General features: G+C 49.7%; 3 long non-coding RNA genes across 4 annotated transcripts in view; all 3 read left to right on the top strand.

Annotated features, from left to right (window-relative positions):
- Nucleotides 1-1,931: 1,931 nt before the first annotated feature.
- On the top strand, nucleotides 1,932-6,896 carry LOC139037199 (uncharacterized). Its single transcript, XR_011490058.1, has 2 exons — nucleotides 1,932-2,891; nucleotides 4,441-6,896. It is a non-coding gene; the product is annotated as an uncharacterized lncRNA (long non-coding RNA).
- Nucleotides 6,897-14,422: 7,526 nt separating this feature from the next.
- The window catches only part of LOC139037197 (uncharacterized), a 35,769-nt gene continuing 30,470 nt past the window's right edge, over nucleotides 14,423-19,721 (top strand). For both annotated transcript variants that reach the window (XR_011490055.1, XR_011490054.1), the window contains exon 1: nucleotides 14,423-14,900. This is a non-coding gene — a long non-coding RNA (uncharacterized lncRNA). The remainder of the gene's footprint in view (nucleotides 14,901-19,721) is intronic.
- Nucleotides 15,168-19,222, top strand: LOC139037198 (uncharacterized). Its single transcript, XR_011490057.1, has 2 exons — nucleotides 15,168-15,378; nucleotides 18,945-19,222. It is a non-coding gene; the product is annotated as an uncharacterized lncRNA (long non-coding RNA).

Raw genomic sequence — 19,721 nt, 5'->3', positions numbered from 1 at the left:
TGGAATAGTGTAAATTGTGTAAAATATAGTTATTATTATCCTTGAAACTGTCCATTGTGATCTCAGCAATAGGAAAATTAATTTCTCTATTATCTCTTATTTACCAAAAATAGTAAGGTAGAATGGGGAAAGGGACATTGAACCTGGGGTCAGAGCTTGAATTCAAAGCTTACTGTTTTCCACTTAAGCTTTGTGACCTTAAGTAACTTGATTTCTAGGAACCATGATTTCTGTACCACAATCTGAGGGAGATAATTGCCTTCTTGAGATAGTTGCTTGAGATTGGTGATGTGTAAGAAGGGATTTGAAATACTCAGTACAGTGATGAGGCTGATTGGATGCCTGAGAAAACCCAGAGAGCAGTGCTACTGCTAATTGAAATAAAGAGTTAGGAAGGAGAGTTTGGGAGGAGGGGGTGAGTATACCCTGTAATGAGGTGATAGTAAGACTGTCAAGTAGAAATGTAAGGCAGTCTGGGAAAGCTAGAGGGGATGTGCAGTCTTTTGTGCAAAGTATTCCAAGGAGAGCCCTAACTTCTTATTTCTCTTAGCTCACTAATTACACAAAAGCTCGTAGCAAAGGCAGGAACTCTCCCTTTGTGCCCCGTGTCCAGCTATAATGCACGCATGCCTGCTAAGTTGTCTCAGTCGTGTCCATCTCTTTGTGACCCCAGAGGCTTCTCCGTCCACAGGATTCTCTAGGCAAGAAGGCTGGGGTGGGTGGCTGTGCCCTCCTCCAGGGGATTTTCCCGACCCAGGATGGAGCCCGCATCTCCTGCCGCTCCTGCATTGGCAGGTGGGTTCTTTACCACTAGTGCCACCTGGGAAGCCCCCAGCTATCGTGGGAGATCAGCAAAAACCGGCTTCTTGCTGATTAGAGTCTGCCATTTTCAACAATATGTGACCTCTAGGGGAGATAATGGAGAAGGAAATGGCAACCCACTCCAGTATTCTTGCCTGGGAAATCCCATGGACAGAGCAGCCTGGCGGGCTACAGTCCATAGGGTCACAAAGAGTCAGACGCGACTTGGCGACCCAACAGCAGCAGCAGTTACAGGGGAGATAAAGGACAGGGCATCTCAGACCACACTCAGCCAACGGCTAAGCTTCCACGTCTTCCCAATTCAAGATCCAGCTTTTCAACCCTAGTTCCCTAGGAACTGATGAATAACTTTGGCCATTTTTAAAAAGTAAAATGAAACCCCTTATGTGTGTACTTGGTCTTTTCACATACACGGTCTCATTTAATCCTCATAATAACTTTGTAAAGAACTGATTGTATTTTACACAAGAGGAAATAGTCTTGAGAGCTTTGCCCAAGAGTTGGCACCTTAGAATCAGCACAGTGGGGAGCTGAACTCCCATCTTTCTGACGCCACTTTTACACTGAACTTCACTACCTTAATCCAGCCTAAGTTTCTTGGTTAATGATATAAAGGACTATGCTTGCAACATGACATCTTGCTTGGAAAATTAAAGAATAGTTCATGCTCCCAAACATAAGTTTAGATAACTTATTTTTCTGGCTAACTTGCAACTTTTTTTAATTTTAAAAAATAGGTTTTTTTCCCCCTCCAGTCCTGAATAAGCCTTTTGATTTAAAAGATGATATCTTAGGGGGGAGGTTCACCTGTCAGCTTCAAGGTTGGAAGTTTTTCCCAAGAGAATAAGCCTGATCCTAAAGAAGACTTGGGCTTCCCTGTGGCTCAGATAGTAAAGAATCCACCTGCAGTGCAGGAGACCCAGCTGCGATCCCTGGCTCAAGAAGATCCCCTGGAGAAGGGACTGGCTACCGCTCCAGGATTCTTGCCTGGAGAATTCCATGGACAGAGAGCCTTGCGAGCTACAGTTCATGTGGGGCCAAAGAGCGACTGACACTTTTCTTAAAGAAGACCCAGAAAAACTTAAAACTGTGTTGCTTTTTTTTTTTTTTTTTTAATTTTTAGGGCCTTTCTATGTGGTGGAAGTTACCAATGCAAAGGCATAGTTTCTAACTCAGGTAATTTTCTAACTGTGAATTGAAAGTCAGTCTCAGAAAAATGTCTCTTCTACCATAATCTCACATACTTGACATGTTTCAAAACACAGGTGAGTCCACACCTTTCCTTAGAACTCTTATTTTAATTCACCCATAGAATTATTTAAAGGGATCTGAGATAAGAATGCTTAATAATCCCTCTTGCACTACCCTGCTTCTAAAATAAACAAATCCTTCATCCTCATATCAACATGAAATTCAGGAAGACTCCTGGTTACATTTTTACCACCCACTGACTATTTCCTTTATTTGCTGAGGCATTAGTGCCAACTGCTTCACACACACCAGCCACTTCACACACCAACCACTTTACCATCACCATGGCCCATTGCTAACCCCCTCCTGCCCTGTGCTGTGGCCACCAGCTCCACGCAGGCCGGGGCCAGGTTTTCCCAGAGACAGTGGGAAAGCACCTTTTAGGTCTGGCTTCCTGCCCTGGAGCTGCTATGAGTTCCTGTGGCAGGGTACCAGAGGGGCCATGTTGTCTTTCAGATGCTCAGTCATGTCCAACTCTTTGTGACCCTGTGGACTGCAGCACTCCAGTCCTTCACCATGTCCTGGAACCTGTTCAAACTCATGTTCATGGAGTCGGTGATGCCATCCAACCATCTCATCCTCTGTTGTCCTCTTCTCCTCCTGCCCTCAATATTTCCCAGGATCAAGGTCTTTTCCAAGGAGCCGAATCTTCCCATCAGGTGGCCGAAGTACTGGAGCTTCAGCTTCAGCCTCAGTCTTTCCAGTGAATATTCAGGGTTGATTTCCCTTGGGAGTGACTGGTTTGATCTCCTTGGTGTCCAAGGGACTCTCCAGAGTCTTCTCCGGCACCTCCATGCTGATCGCATACAACCACAAGGGTGAGGAATTAGCAGTCAAACCCTGAGCAGTGACTAACTGGAGACCAAGGGTGACTCTTTCCTTCTTTCCATCTGCCGGGTCTCAGTTTGGAGACTCAGAGGACCTAGTGTAACTGAGTACCAGTCCACTCTTTCCTCCTTTGCCTACTTTACTCCCCCTGTCCTCCAATCCTGCCCCTCAAGTTCAAATAGACTTTAATCTCAGACTTTCCTTCCTGGAAGTCCACACCAAGTTAAGGCAGTGCAGGGCAGGGGTTTAGGTGGCAGGTCCTAGGATAAATTCAAATCTCGGTTCCACCACGGCAAACCATCTGGCCATGAACAAATCACCAGATCTTATGGTTCCTCCATTTTCTCATCTATAAATGTGGATAACAGGAATAAGAAGGAAGACATAGCCCTTGTCGTTAAAAGGGGGAGAAGTGTGGGTAAGAGAGGCAACATGAGACTACACAGGAAAGAAGATAATAACTTGAAACATGGTATAAAAAGAGCCATCACTTATCAAATTATCGTGTATCCTATCTAAACATTAAGAACTTTAAATACATTATTTTATCAGAATCCCCTTGAAAGTGGGTCTCTTCCCCATTTTAGAGAGTTAAAAATAGAGACAGAGCAAAATGAAACAACTTGTCTGAGGCCAAACAAGTGGACGGTAGAACTACCCTCAGATTTGTCTGGCTTTAATCACTCTTCTTTTCCCTCAATGCCAAATAAAGAGACATGTGGGTGTGAGTGAGTCACCCAGTCATGTCCGACTTTTTGCGACCCCGTGGACTGACCCGCTGTCCCTGGGATTCTCCAGGCAAGAATACTGGAGTGGATTGCCCTTTACTTGGGAGAATCGTGCATTTTTGTTGCTGTTAATGGTGACAGTTTTTCAAGCAGCCAGTATTGAAAAAGGTGCTGGTAGAATTGCTAAGATTTGGATTTGCAGTAATTGAGGAGCTACACCTTTAGGAATGGAGGCCAGAGGGACAAGAGTCCATGGCAACGCGGAGTGTGCATGTGCAGGATCTGCATTAGAAGATGGATTTGGAAGCTGTAATTTGGTCAGACTGTGCAGGGTCTGAAAGGTCAGTCAAAAGAGCTTATATTTATTCATTTGGAAAAGGAGATGGAAGCCATTTTCCAAGGGTGTTTAGCACTGGCACAGAGTTGTCCCATATTCTGAAACAATAGCATCTCCTTGGCAACCAGAGCCCGAACAGAATTTCCGGGCAGTGTAGAAACAGAAGGGCCTCCCTGGTGGCTTAGCGGTGAAGAATCTGCCTGCAGACCAGGAGATGTAGGTTCGATCCCTGGGTCACGAAGATCCCCTGGAGGATGACGACCCACCCCAGTATTCTTGCCTGGAGAATCCCATGGACAGAGGAGCCTGGTGGGCTACAGTCCACGGGGTCAGAAATACTCAGATATGACTAAAGTGACTGAGCATGCACACATGCATAGGAGCAGGAGCTGCAAGGTGACTGTCATGCCTTCTTTGGGATGTTTTCTGAATACCTTGAGTCATTTCTCTAATGCTTTTGCACATCCCCCTCAGCGATGTACTCCAGGCTATGACTGGTGAAGTCTAAGACACTCGAAGCAAATTGTTGGCATGCATGGCCTTACCCTCCCACCTGTGTGCACACAGATGCTTCTGATGTCTAGAACCAATGTAAGATGCTTCAGAACCTGGTGCCTTCTAACCACGTGATGCCTAAGGAGGAGAAGATTCGGTGATGGACGTGTTTGCATAAATGGCACCAACAGGTCGTCCCTGTGCCCACCTGCTTTGGAACGACTTGAAAACATCACTTGTCTAAAAGTATGGTCTGTTTCTCCACCTTCTTGGATCTGGGCTCCTTCGGTGGCTGAGTTAACTGACACTGTGTCAGAAGTGACAACGTACAGGTCACAGGCACAGGTTCTAGGAGGCCTTGCACGTTTCCACTCTCTCAGAGGATGAGCCACTTGGAGTGAGCTGAATTGCCCCAGTGGTTCTAGCTAAGATGTGAGACAGCCCACCCAAGATTCAGTCAGTTCAGTTCAGTCACTCAATCGTGTCCGACTCTGCAACCCCATGAACCGCAGCACGCCAGGCCTGTCCATCACCAACTCCCGGAGTCCACCCAAACCTATGTCCATCAAGTCGGTGATGCCATCCAACCATCTCATCCTCTGTCATCCCCTTCTCCTCCTGCCGTCAATCTTTCCTAACATCAGGGTCTTTTCAAATGAGTCAGCTCTTTGCATCAGGTGGCCAAAGTATTGGAGTTTCAGCTTCAGCATCAGTCCTTCCAATGAACACCCAGGACTGATCTCCTTTAGGATGGACTGGTTGGGTCATACAACAGGGTAATAATTGAAGTCTATGAAAAGAAAAAAAGCAAACCAATCAAAAGGAAGACAAGTGGACACAGAAAATAATCATAAATAAGGTACAAGGAAAAGAAATGGTTTTCTCCAAGCTTTTCAATAAAGTTTCTGCACTACTTTGATTTCTACCTCAAGTGAAGTTTAGGCCAAATTATTAATTCTCAACCATGCTGTACCTAGAATCACATGAGAACTTTAAAAACACTGATCTCTGAGAATCCCAATCCTACCTTGAGATTCTAGTGGAGTTAGTCTGAGGTGCATGCAAGACATTTGGCTTTGAAAAGTTCTCCTGGTCATTCCAGTGTCCAGCACATTTTGAGAACCAGTGGGCGAAATTAATAACACCTCCCACCAAGCAGACCTCTTCTTAACAGTGGAAAGAACTGCAGTCTGATTTCCGACCTCCAGGCAGAATGGAGAGAAGGGAGCCAGATTAGGGAAAGATGAAAAGGAATTCCCAGTTCCTTCTAAAATCACTCTTTATGGCAGAGTCTTAGAAGTGCTGAGATGGGTGGTGAACATGGACACATACAAGCAGTTCACAAGACCCCAGGAAAAGAAGGCAAGTGCCCACGCTTGCTTGTGAGCAGACCAAGTTTTGCATACTAAAGTCATTCTAGATGTTTCTGTCTCTATATGCAGTGTGTACACTTGAAAGCATGGTATGCAAGTTACATGGTGTCTTTGATAATTAACTCTTCTCTCTCTCTCTAACTTTGTGGTAAGAGTGCTTGTCTGGTATTTCAGTATTTATTGAATGCACAGATCCTGTATGACATAAAATAGTCCCATGAAAATAAGGCCTAGGGGAATTCTTTAAAAACTAAATGGACTCTGGGGGATTACAAGTTTGAAGAATGGTGTTCAAATCACCTCCCTGTACTGAAATTTACTGGGAAGCTTCTTAAAAACAGACATTCCTGGAAACCACCCAAACTTACTGAATCAGAATGGGAGGTAAGGGGCCAACACAATGTTCCTTTTTACAAGCTCCCTACACAACTTTTATGCACTCCGCACCACAAGAGGCTCCTTCTGAGAACCATCTATCTTTGGGGACACCCCCTCCCTTGGACAACTTTATACATAAGAGTTACAGTGTTAAATCCAGTTTGACTGTCTTCAGCCTCTCTGCACGTTCAGTATATGACAGAGAAACCAAAGAAGACTGCATATTAACAAAGCAGCTAATTCAAAGGCCTCCAGAAGAAGCTGTGTCAGAGACAGGTTCCCCACAGTGAAAATGGACCCCCCCCCCCCCACTATAAACTCCAGATACAAACCTCTCCTGAAGGGGAAATTCCTGAAAGCGAAATTCTCAACCAGAAGGCAAAACCACTCTTAATGCTCTTCATTGCTGAATTGCTTTCCAGAAAGGCTGTGCAGCAGAAGAGCCCACCTTGAGAAACTCAACAGTCAAGGCCAGCAGAGGAGGCCAGGGAAGGAGGCGGGCAGGAGCCGCCAGAGACTGGACCCATACGCCACGTACAGAGCCTGTTCTCAGTGCCGGCGGGCAACAAACAGGAGCTCCCTGCCCTCAAGACGTTTACAGTCAGGAGCAGGGGGCAGGGAACAGTAAGCAAGAAAATCTTAGTATCGTACCCTAGAAATTGCAATAAACATTGTCAAGGGAAAGACAGGGAGCAAGAGTGAATTGTGGTCTGGCAGGGTTCTCGGAGGAGGTGACGTGTATGCAGGTTAGCTCACTTGCACAGGATGTCAATTTGGGGCATCTGTCCCAGGGCCAAGGTCACCAGATCCTCTGTGATTTCTTAAAGCCTTGGCATTGGCGGAACCAGTGAACAGTGATGAGGGAGGGGTTAGAGGAAGGGGAATTCCCAGGTGCCTGCCACTTGCTTCCCCACTAGAGAATGTTCTTTCCTCCCCAGCATCTTCGCTGAGGTTGCTAGGGGCCCAGGGACTAAGTGTCCTCACCTAGTGAGAGTCTCCCCAAAGAACTGTGACCCTGGACACAAAGGCCTGGCCAGCTGTGAATGGGTGGGAGAGACGCTGTCACAGGCCCTGTGCCAAGCAGAAGATGTTTGGGCTCTTGTCTGAGCCTGGAGACCTGATTGATGCCCTGGCCTGCACTGGCCCCTAAGGGAGCCAAGCCCTGGCTCAAAGCTGAGTGCCCCAGAGGGTGTCAGGTACCACTCAGGCCTGCCAAGCAGTCTGCAAAGAAATGCTAACTGGGGTTGCCACGGTGATTTTTGGGCTACAGGCATCAGGGGTCAGATGGCAGGGCCTTGGGGCCTGGCCTTGAGGATACAGCCTGAGAAGGCTGCCTGAAAGACACCCCAACCGAAGGGTGCATTTATTCTCTCATGCGCCTGTCAGACTCCTCTATTGGATCTCTTTGATTGAATTTCTTTCAAAGTAAATAGTATAGTATTATTTGTATGTGTATGTGTTTGTGTATGCTTGGTCGTGTCCTATTCTTTGCAACCCTCTGAACTGTAGCCCGTCAGGCTCCTCTGTCCATGGGATTCTCCAGGCAAGAATACTGTAGTGGGTTGCCATTTCCTACTTTAAGGGATCTTTCCCACCCAGGAATCGAACCCGTGTCTTTTGCGCCTCCTGTGTTCGCAGGCAGATTCTTTACTGCACCACCTGGGAAGCCCCACTCATTCATGTACAATCCCATTAACCACACACATGGGAAGCCCTGTTTGAAGGCATCCTCCTTAAACACTGTGGAAAAGCAGAAACTCACAGGGAAGAGTTTAGACTCTGGGGTCAGACAAACTCAAGTCTGAAGTCCAACTCCACCATCCGCTGGCTCCACTCTACAGGTTCTGAAACTTTCTTCTGCCTTCCTTCTTGGTTTTACAGAATGGGGGTGATAGAACCTACTTTGCAGGGGTTTTATGAGAATTCAGAGAGACAATATCTGTAGAAGACTTGAAAATCATCATAATAATAACAGTGCTAATATTGATTGAGCATTTCAAGTATATCACATGTGGTCACAGGGACTTAATGACCAAATGAATGGAACTGGACGCCTTTCCCAATCCAGCCTGACCCCATCCAGACTCCCTTTGTGATTTTCACTCCCTCCCCAGGCCAGATACAAGTCCTCGGCTACAGCCCCACCAGCCCCCCTGGCCCTCCTTCCAGCCAGTTCACACCTCTGACCACGCTCCCCTCTCCCTGGGTTCAGCCAGCATCACCTTGGTCTACCGAACTCCTCCTCACCTTTCCGGGTGCAGCTCAAATGTCACCTGCTCTTTGAAGCCACCCCTGCCGCCTCCAGGCAGTCAGCTGCATGCTCCTCCACGCTCCCACACACTTCCTCCCCACCCTCTGAATGATCATAATAAACACGAGGACCAAGCCCTGGGGGGAAGCACTTTATTTGAGCTCATTCAACAGATGTAGGTATTGCAATGAAACCCATTTTAGGATGCAAAACCTAAGGCCCAGAGAAGCTAAGCAACTTGCCCAATGCCACACAGCCCAGCAACAGCCGAGCCAGGACACAGGCCTTCTGACCCAGAGCCAGCACCGGTAACCACTGCACTATCCCGCTTCTCCCCACAAGCCCATCTCCTCCCATGGGCAGGGAGGACCAAGGATTGCGCCTTGTGCATTTTGGCGACCCCGGGTCCCAGCAGCAGCTGGCACGCGGGCACGTGCAAACGCCCCCTCCCCGCCTCCCCCACCCCCCCGACAGCAAACCAGAGACTATTTTAGGAAAAACCACTAATCCAGGAAAACTCACCCATGTGTCCTGTCTCCTTTTCTTTCTGCCCATGATTAGGAAACTGCTCTGAGTCCTGTCCAAGGGGCCCAGGACTGTCTCTTTGAAGTTAATGAATAATAATGAGCTTCTTCAAGTTTATTGAACTTAAAAACAAAACAAAAAAACAGCTATTTTCCCCCCATGGAGAGGTCTGAAGCATAATGATCAAACATAGTCTTTGTCATGAGCTCTTTTCCTGTTGAAAGGAAGAGAATTCACAATGTTGTGCAGAAAAAACTAACACAATAACAGTGTAAAGCAACTATATTCCAATTTTTAAAAAGCATATATTAAAAATTAGTAATAACAGAATTCAAAGGCAACCAGGCTTCCAGAAAGTTCCCTGTCAGGGCAGGTCCCAGAGCAAGTCTTAGGAAGGAGCTTGTGAGGAAGCACCACTGGCAACAAAGGCATGCCCCAGCGGCAGCCTGGGTCCCCAGCCCAGCTCAGCACCTCTCAGCCAGCACCAGGTGCGGAGGCCAGGAATCCCGAGGAAAGAACCTTTGAGAAATCTTTGGAGCTAGGAAGACTGGAAGGCTGCCCAGCCAGTGCTTATGCCTTTTTTCTTTTTCCAAGCCTAAATCAGGCATTTCCAGGATTCTTGTCCTTTTCCCATTGGAAGCAGATCATGCCTGGGGCCAAGTGGCCTTTTGCCCCAAGTCACCCACATTCCTCAGGACTTTTTCCTTCTTAGAAACAGAAAGGTGGGGCTTTGTCAAGATGAAACGACATTCCTCTCAAAGCCCCAGCTCTGACTCAGTTCAACATGCACAAGAGGAGGTCTTTAAGATGCTCCGGCTAATTTCCGAATAAAGCTAACCTTTTTTGGACTGAGGCCAAAAAGAGAATCAATATCTTTCCAATTCAGGTCCTCATCAGCTCTGTAAAAGATGGATACGTGAGCCAAGGCTTTAACTTGGGCAAGCCTCAAATTGGAAAAATGCTTGAAACTAGAACTGGGAGGGGACAGGGAGGTGGTGAGGAAATGCGGGGGTGGGGAAACACTGGGACCTTGCCCCCAGCCTGCAGTTACTGAGGTCACACGGGTTTGAACCTTCCTGACTCCATTGCTCAGTGTAATCTGAGCACATATTTATATCAAAATGCAATACAGAAATCAGAGGTGGATGTCACGGGGTTGCGGTTCTCGAGCGATTCACCATCCTACAGAGGACAGGAGACCAAACAGAAGCAAAGATCTGTATGTAAAGGTCTTCATATATGGTAGGGGGCCTCTCAAAGTCACTCCCTGGCCTCCTTTGGGCTCTGGATACGATCGCAGGAAGGGTTCCTGGGAGGAGAAGAGCACTTCGACCTTGGAAAGAGAAAGATCCCTGGGGATCTGAGTGGCCAGTGGGGCTGGGAGGTTGGAAGACGGCCAGCGGCATGTGATGAGCGAGAAGTAGCTGATGGGGAGGTGAGGGGGGACAGGCGGGGAGGGGGGGAGGTGAGGGCGGAACACATGACTGGGGGCCACCAGGCCAGCCCGGTGGTTCAGCCCAGCCCAGGCTTCAAGAAGCCAGACTCCGATTGTCATGTGTGTGCCTGTGTGCGTGCTGGCTTGCTTTTCCCTTTAATGTTTTATTTAAAATATTTAATGATATTGTAAAACTCTGAATTTGAAAGTCTGGAGTGGGAGAACACCGCTCTGTTAATCTGGCAACCCTACTTCTATGGCATATATCAAACTAACAGGGAGAAAGAAAGGGCGAGACCAAATGCAGAGGCTCAACAGCCCCAGAAAGAGTCAGATAATAACAGCTCCTATACTAAGGCAGATGGCGAGATTGGAGATGAGCAATGTTCTGAAAAAAAGAAGGAGCAGATCATGTAGCCTGGTTAAAGATGTGGAGCCAAAGCAGAGAATAATCCATCACAGAAACACAACCGATACTACAGCTCCACGGTAAGCAGATAGGTAGACGAGATGCTCCCAGCCTCAGTTTCCCCGTCACCACCTCCTAGCATGTAGAGAGAAGGAAAGAGATCATGGAAGTGCCTTACAAGGGCTGCACAAACTGCAGTTTTTCCCACAAAGGCCTCAGCCCCGCTCTTCCCCACATCTACCACCGCTCCAGCCTCGCCACGTCCGTGCAATCCCCTTCTCCAGTTACTTTGCACGCAAGCTCGGTTGCTCAGTTGCTCAGCTGTGGTTGACTCTTCGCGACCCCATGAACTGCAGCCCGCTAGGCTCCACTGTCCATGGAGTTCTCCAGGCAGGAATACTGGAGTGGTTTGCCATTTCATCCTCCAGGGGATCTTCTTGACCAGGGATTGAACCTGTGTCTCCGGCAGCTCCTGCACTGGCAGGCAGATTCGTTACCACTGAGTGACGCTCCCAGCTATTCTGAGTACAGGGCAATGTCCCCTTGTTCCAGCTCCCCGCGACCACTCTTCCGTCTGGGTACTGCAGGACTCAGAGTTTCCTGTCCTGGCAAACTCGATGACCTTCCCTTTGCTGTTTAGTGAGCCTTGGGTAAATGTGACAAGGCCAGAGACGGGGACACAGACTCACAAGCCAGAAGCTCTGATGGTCCAGGTGGCCATCAGCTGATGACCAAACAGCCTCTGGGTCACAGCAAATGTCCTCGAACCTACACCTGGTTCTTCTGAGTTCAGACACCAGACAGAAACCTGCTCTGCAGATAACAAGGCACAGTGGTCCTGAAACTGACCCTCAGGGTCCCACTTTCTGTGACTTGGGGTGGATTCTGAGGCTTTTCTATCTAAACATAAGGTTTCACTTCGTTATTTGATGCCCTTTTATTTCTGCTGCCTTTTCCTTTTCTTCATGTTGCACATTTCTCCATGTTAGGACTAGTGCTGTCCCTGAAAGTGTCTAAACAGCTGCTGAGTTCCATGCGATGGGGCATAAGATGTTCTTGCTTGCTTGGATTTCTCCAAGTCATGTTGCTCCACCTTTAGAAAACCCCTCCTTCCTTACACACACCTGCAGGCCAGCTCGGCCAGGACACTGAACCTTTCCTTAGCTTCTGTTGCCACCTGCAGGATCATCTGAGGCAGAGTTCAAGGGCCCTGGATGGCATCACAAAGAGAAAGCAAAGGTGGTGTGGAACCTTTGTCAAGAGATTGTCACCAGTTGTCAAGAGATTCCACAATACACAACCTCATCAGCTCCCTGGAGCTCAGGCTCCAATATTTAATTAGCTGAATGGCTTTGGGAAGTCACTTCTGAGTCTATTTCCTCACCTCTGAAACAGTATTTGATATCCAGAAAAATACTTTGACGGTGATTATTGAAGGGTCAAAACTCTTTCAGTTATGTGTTTCAGAAGCAAAGACCACATCAGATACAAAGACAGGAAAAAATAAGTTCTCCTAAAAAAAAGTAAGATCACAGTCTTACGGTGGCATCGGTCAAATGCACAGAAGACTCTTCACTGTTGTGACACAGGGATGAACAAAGTGTCATGGGAACTAGGCAGTGACTAACTCTGTCTGGTACAAGCAGAGAAGGCTTCACAGTAGAGCTGGATTTGGAAAACCACACAGGAGTCCCCCAGAATTCAAAAGACCACACATCAAGAAGTGAAAGAACATTTCAAAGAGAGGGAGCAATGAACCAAAACGCTTTGCTCTAGCTTGCTCTAGAAAGTTCCCAAGAAGTGAATGAACTTTCACACCCTGCAGCAGGCTTGGTAGGAGAGGAGTGTGAGGAGAGAGGATCTGGCCAACTCCAAAGCCAGGAGACGGCCACTCTTGCTGCCCATGGCGAGGCCCTGCTCGGGTCAGAGTCCAGGGTGCCAAGGACAAAAAGGACCTCCGAGGATGCAGATAGATCATTCAAGTCAAGGACCAGGAGGTCTGCTTCATGACCCGGCTTCTGCCACCCACTCACCACGTGGCCTTGACTAAGCGCGCCATCCTCTGCAGGCTTCAGTGCTCCTACATGCAAAAGAGGATAAAATACCCACCTCAGAGTGTTGTTGCAAGATGCAAATAAAATTGGCAGCCCAGTGCCTGCACAGACATGCCCAGATACACTAGCCACTGGAGCCACTATCAGAGGTGAGCCTTCAGGAAATCACCACCTCCCCAAACCTACATTCTTCATTCATAAAATGACAGTAACAAATGTTTACTGTGCACGCATCAGGAGTTATTAATAATTGTGAAGACACCATCAAGAGATATAAACCGTAAAGTTCATAGAAACCTGAGTTACAAAAAAGACGATGAGGTCCTCAAACCTGTATCTTTAAAATACACGGAGTACCTACTACATGTAAGGCATTTTCACTTTCATTACCTCATTTTACTTTTCTCAAGGAAAACCCTATGAAGTGAGTCCCAGGTTTCTGTTCATTTGAGGAGAGATGGCAAGTCAGAGAGGCTACCAGTGAACCAGAGAAGTCGCTCAGTCATGTCCGACTCTTTGTGACCCCATGGACTGTAGCCTACCAGGCTCCTTCATCCATGGAATTTTCCAGACGAGAGTACTGGAGTGGGTTGCCATTTCCTTCTTCAGGGGACCTTCTCGACCCAGGGACATGAGTGTCTGCCTAGCCAACCTTTCTGCTCGCTTTTCTAACAGACACCGCACCCTGAATATGTCCAAAATGGAGCTCTCCTCCTCCTTTTCTCCACAGTCTTCAAGTCCCAGCGGCAGCTCTATCCTTCCCGCTGCACGGAGTCATCTCCAATTTCCCTCACATCCCACAGGAGGGCGTGCTAAGTTGCTTCAGTCATTTTCAACTCAGCGATCTTAGGGACTGTAGCCCACCAGGCTCCTCTGTCCATGGGATTCTCCAGGCAAGAACACTGGAATGAGTTGCCATGCCCTCCTCCAGGGGATCTCCTCCACGCAGGAATCCACAGGAGGGCAGGAATCTTTTTTCTCCTTCCTTGAAAACCCTTGCAGAATCTGAGCACTTCTCTTCACCTCTGGCCCTAAAGAAGTTCCCCGGATCACCACCATGGTCCCCATTTTGTTGTTCCTCCCTATTCACAGCCAAGTGCAATCCTTATGAAGAGTTAAGTACCTACGTGCTGAGCAAAATGCATGAACGGCTCCCCACTTCTTTCACATTAAAACTCATAAAATGTCTGCAAAGCCCTGTACAACCGGCCCCCTTCTAACACACACTGTCTAGTTATTATATTTATTGCTTATTGTCTGACTACAAGCTCTGCAAGGGGACATAGATTGGCACATAGAAGTATGTCTTGAATGGATAAACCGATGTGCTTAATTGCATAGTGGGGAGTGCAATAGATAAGAGGTGCTTCTCTAGAAGGAAATTCATAGGGAAATAAAGAGCTGGAATCCAGTTAAGATCTCACAGCTCCAAGCCCAGAGCTTGTTCCACTAAGGAAGAGAGTGTGCAAGTGAGCGCCTAGGGCAGAGCAGGAGCTCCCACACGCCAACAAAACTGGAAACTGAGGGGATGTCAGAAAGCAGGAAAAGCCTTGGCTCACCCTCTGTCAGAGGCTGCGCAGCCGTCCTGCTCTCTCGGCCCACACCCAAGCGCACCCGGCCACACTCTCTGCCTTCCCAGGCCTGCTTTCCTTTGGCTGGCGAGTCTGTGGCTGCTTCAAACAGAAACAGGGCTCAGCGTCAGTCGCCCAGCCGTGTCCGACTTTTTGTGACCCCATGGACCGCAGCCCGCCAGGCTCCTCTGTCCGTGGTATTCTCCAGAATACTGGAGTGGGTAGCCATTTCCGCTCTCCAGGGGTTCTTCTCCATTCAAGGATACAACCTGGGTCTCCTGCACTGCAGGCAGATTTTTTTTTTAATCCTCTGAGCCACCAAGGAAACCCAAAAACAAGAGGCAAGGGGAAGAATAAAAGCACAGTCTTCTGGACAGACGGCAGCTCATACCGTGCTAGAGACATGGACGCGCTGGGACCCTCTCCTCTCGGCATTACTGCAGGTGAGGAAGGCCGGCTCGCGGGAATTTTCTGAGAGACCCGGATGAGGGCGGCTGTAAACAGGCGAGACCTCCTCGTGGGCCGGTGGAGAATAGAAACAGGGCTGGGGGTCCTCAAGAACTTGGAATGGGGTTGCCCTCTGCCGGTGACCCTGTGAAATCAGCCCACGGGGGAAGCGTGCCCAGATCGCGTGCAGGAGGGACGGACTGCACGGGATCCCGAGTGCATGTCTTTCAGCGGGGGTGCAGCACAGAGAAGAGGGGGGTGGGGACACGGGTCTCGGGAAGGACGCGCCTCACGGGGCTCACGGGAGATCTGGTCACGTGGGGACAGATGGGTTAGCGGAGAGTCCGAGCCCTCTGTCCCATACGTGCGATTCACCCGGCTTCGCCGCTCTGGGCTCACCGTTTTCCAGCAGTTTCGCCGGCTCCCGCCTCCCCGCGGGCTTCCGAGGAGCCGCACCTGCGAGCGGACGCACGGGTGAGGGCGCTGCCTCCCTTTCCCGGCGTCCGGGAATAAAGGATGCTCAGCGCCGGGAGCGCCGCGCGGCCTTTCCAGGCGGGTCCCGGGCGGAGGCCGCGGCGGGTGCGCGCATAGGAGCCAATGAGGCGAATGAATGAGTGTGAATGTGAAATTGCTCAGTCGTGTCCGACTCTTTGCGACCCCATGGACCGTAGCCCGCCAGGCTCCTCCGTCCATGGGGATTCTCCAGGCAAGAATACTGGGGTTGGTTGCCATGCCTTCGTCCAGGGAATCTTCCCGACCCAGGGATCGAATCCAGATCTCCCTCATTGCGGGCAGATGCTTTACCGTCAGAGCCAGCAGTGGCGCCCTGGTCTTGGGGCTGCGCTCTGGCCGCTGGCACGCCCTCCAGGGCTGCTCTCTGTCCCCACACTCGTCGTCAGCGGGTCCAGGGAGGCTCCGAGGTTCCCGCAGAATTGGATGGATGCGAGCGCAACTTTCCGGGAAGAGTCTGAAGCTTCCCTCTGAAGCCCAAAGGCGCCGAGCCTTGGGAGGGGAGGAAAGACCCTATCCGGCCACCGGGAGGGAACCTGGCTGCCCCGGCTTCTTTCGGTCTACTTCTTTGAGCTCATCCTCCTAACGAGTGTCACCAGAGATGCAGGGAGCGGGGGGTGGGGGTGGGGGATGGTGGGAGCAGCCAGCGGCGCTAGGACACCCAGGGCGTCGCAGGGAAACCGACAGTGTTCATCACTCGTGTTAATCGCTGCAAGCTCGTGTTAACGCTGAAAGGGTTAAGCGCCCCTTAATGCCATGGACTGTAGCCCACCGGGCACCTCTGTCCTTGGGATGCTCCAGACAAGAATACAGCAGTGGCTCGCCATTCCCTTGTCCAGAGGATCTTCCCGACCCAGGCATCAAACCCGCTTCCCCCTCATTGCAGGAAGATACTTCACGGTCTAAGCTACCGGGGAGGCCGCCTGGGACAGGATCCCAAACTGGGGCTGTCGCCTTACGACTCGGTCCCCTGCCCTGGCTGAGAGAGCCACCTGGAGGCGGGCGCAGGGGACAGCAATCCCAAGGTAGAAAGAGTCTCTCAAACCTCGGTCCCCTTTTCTTTCGAGCCCCAGCCATAGAAGAGGCGCCTGGAGACAGCGGAGGACCCCCAAACGGAGACCGGGGCGGCGAACCCAGGAGTCCTCCTTCGAGCGGAGACACTCTTTGCACCACAAGGAGGCGCGGGGTTTCCCAAAGTGTGTATGTGTGTCTGTGTGTGCGTCTGTGTCTCCTCTGGGAGCATCCGCAGGATTGCCCGCTCTGGGGACCAACCACCGCTCCATCTTCCGACACTAGGGCTGGGTAAGAGCGGCTTCCCAGGTGGCCCAGTGGTAAAGAATCTGCCAGCCAATGCAGGATACGCGGGTTCCATCCCCGGGTCAGGAAGATCCCCTGGAAGAGAGAATGGCAACCCACTCCAGTATTCTTGCCTGGAACATTCTATGGACAGAAGAGCCTGGCGGGCTACAGTCCATGGGGTCGCAAAGTTCAGCCAAGCCTGAACACCCACGCAGCCGCATGGGTTGTTTATCCGGGTTTCGGGCCTGGGAGTCTGAGTGTCTCTTTTTAGCGCCAGAGAAAATGCTCGCGGCTGGGAAAGGTGCGCCGTCTCGGAAGGGAAGGGGCGGGTGGTCAGCCGGCTTCCCCCCCTGGGGACCTGGGAACTGGCACTCTGCTGTAAGTAGGGACAACACTCGGTCCCGCTCTAGAAAGGGAGCGGCTTTCCCTCGGTCCCACCCCAAAGGAAAATAAATGGTCTCTGGCACGTTCCTGCATTCCTGATTTTTAACACAACTATTGTTGGAGGCTGGCCACAGTGTTTGCTCCTGGGCGGGACCAAACCTGCCCTCTCCCAGACCCGCCCCGGCGCGTCCTCCCGGAACAAAGCCTCTTAGTAGCGCGCCTCCTAGCAGAAACTGCTCTCCACACCCAGGGCCCTCCCCTTAGAGAATTCCAAAAACCTTCCCAAGCCTGGCTCCTCCTCGAGGTCTGGACCTGGGAAGAATGCCAAGCATCTTTCCTACCCCTTTGGGCTTACGAACAGCGGAGTGGGTAACCATTCCCTTCTCCAGGGGATCTTCCCCATCCACGGATCCAGCCCGCGTCTTCCGCATCTCCTGCTTGGCAGGCAGATTCTTTACCACTGAACCGCAGGGGATCTCAAACTCAGTGCTGTTTCAGAGAAATTATATATACAATTTTTCCACCACCAAGGGTTGAAGATGAATGCCATTTTGACACTGACCCTGGCATTTGCTTGTCAGGGCTGTTCCATCTGCCCCAGAAATAACATCTCTGCACCCCCTCCTCTGCCCACCTCCTTGAGTGCCTGGTAGCACTGGTCAGTGTGACTGTTTGGGGGGCCCTCTGTCTTCTCCTTGGGTTCTGAGAGGACAGCTCCTTTTTCTTAGGTGTTCTTCCAGAATGGTCCTTTCCCTCTGGTTCTGACTTATCCGCCCTCCGCAGTGCTTACACCCATCTCTCAGTGCACTGCCGGGACCCAGGAGCCCCCGGTTCCTCCCCTCCCCACCGGCTTGCAGAAGGACAGATCCCCCGGGAAGCTGTGGGCCGTGGTTAACCATCCATCCTCCTTTCAGGAACTCTGGGCCACATCCACAGGTGTCCACCCAGGATAGTTACTCCTAGTCCCAGGATGACTGCCAAAGGCTCAGGGCAGGGGTGCTGGCTGTGGGGCGGCTAAGGAACTATAGACTCAAAATAGAGACTGAATGTTCCCTTGGGCGAACAGCGATATGGGAGTGCTGTTTTTTTAGTGGGAGGCAAAGATGAGACGTTTTCACTCACGTGTGCATGCTAAGTTGGGTCAGTCATGTCTGACTCTCTGAGACGCTATGGACTGTAGCCTGTCAAGCTCCTCTGTCCATGGGATTCTCCAGGCAAAAGTACTGGAGTGGGTTGCCATTTCCTTCTCCAGGGGCTCTTCCCCACCCTGGGATCAAACCAGGGTCTCTTGAGCCTCCTGAAATGGCAGGCAGATTCTTTACCACTTGTGCCACCTGGTAAGCTCTCATAGCTCCACACATTATAAACTTCTCCCAGGTGCCCCCCACCCATCGCCACCCTTTCCTGCATTCTTCTTATATTTGCACTGGCTATGGACCACTTCTTGCCAAATGATTCAGTACAGATGGGAAGTTTAATTTATTTGAGGGAGGCCAGTATGCTATCTGGGCACCAACAGTCACCCCCTCCCACCCAAAAAACAAAAATTAAATCTGCCAAATAAGAATAAAATGCCCAATATTGGGTAACTGATTCATGCAAAATGTGTACCCCCTGATGGACCATGAATGTTTGGATCAACCAAGAGTAAGGCCAGAGTGATATATGTGGGGTTCATAGACCTCAGTAACTTTGAAGCAGGATTAAGTGAAAAGAGTGTGTAAGCAAAAACCTGGCTTAGAATTCCAGTTCTGACACAAGCTGTGTGATCTTGGATCAGTTACTCAACCTCTCAGAGTTTCAGATTCATCTTCTACAAAAATGGAAATAATTCTTTATTTTGGCAGGGTTATTGGACTTCCCAGATGGCGCAGTGGTGAAGAATCTGCCTGCCAATGTAGGAGATGCAAGAGATGGGGGTTTGATTCCTGAATTGGGAAAATCCCCTGGAGGGGGAAATGGCAGCCCACTCCAGTACTCTTGCCTGGAAAATCCCATTGGACGGAGGAGCCTGGCTGGTAGGATACAGTCAGTCCATGGGGTCACAAAGAGTCGGACACAACTGAGCATGCACACACTATTGTGCAGAGTAAATAAAATAAACATGAAATGAAATCCTTTGAAAGTTCTTATCCTACAGAAGTGTTCATTTCATTGTTGAAAATTCTTTTAGAACTGAAGCCAAAAATGATTTCTATGATCACATGTTTAGAACCTCTGGAAAGACAGGCCATCAGAGGTCTCAGGGCACCACAAGCAGGATCGGCTTGCTTTCAGAGAAAGAAGGCAGAGTGAAGTCTGGGCTTCAAGGACTTACTTCCCTCTCGGTTTCCCGGTTTGGGTGCACAGGCAGGCAGCATGGTGTTCTGGCAGCATGAGTATGTTTTGGCAACATTTTGAAAATTGTCCCCCTTTTCTGATCAACTTGCCCAACTCTAGTCTCTTCCCTTGCCTCCTACCTTCAGTCCTTTCTCCTCTCTCCATTTCTTCCCACATGTATGAGATCTCGATTAGTCCTTTTGAATCTCAATTTCCTCCTTTGAAAAGTTTGTAATGAGTAGTTCAAAGACCTAAATATAAGGCCAAACACTACAAAACTCTTAGAAGAAAACACAGGCAGAACA

Source organism: Odocoileus virginianus, chromosome 10 (assembly GCF_023699985.2).
Source record: "Odocoileus virginianus isolate 20LAN1187 ecotype Illinois chromosome 10, Ovbor_1.2, whole genome shotgun sequence".
Lineage (NCBI taxonomy): Eukaryota > Metazoa > Chordata > Mammalia > Artiodactyla > Cervidae > Odocoileus > Odocoileus virginianus.
Note: the sequence above shows the minus strand (reverse complement) of the source record. Positions and strands in the feature narration are given on the sequence as shown.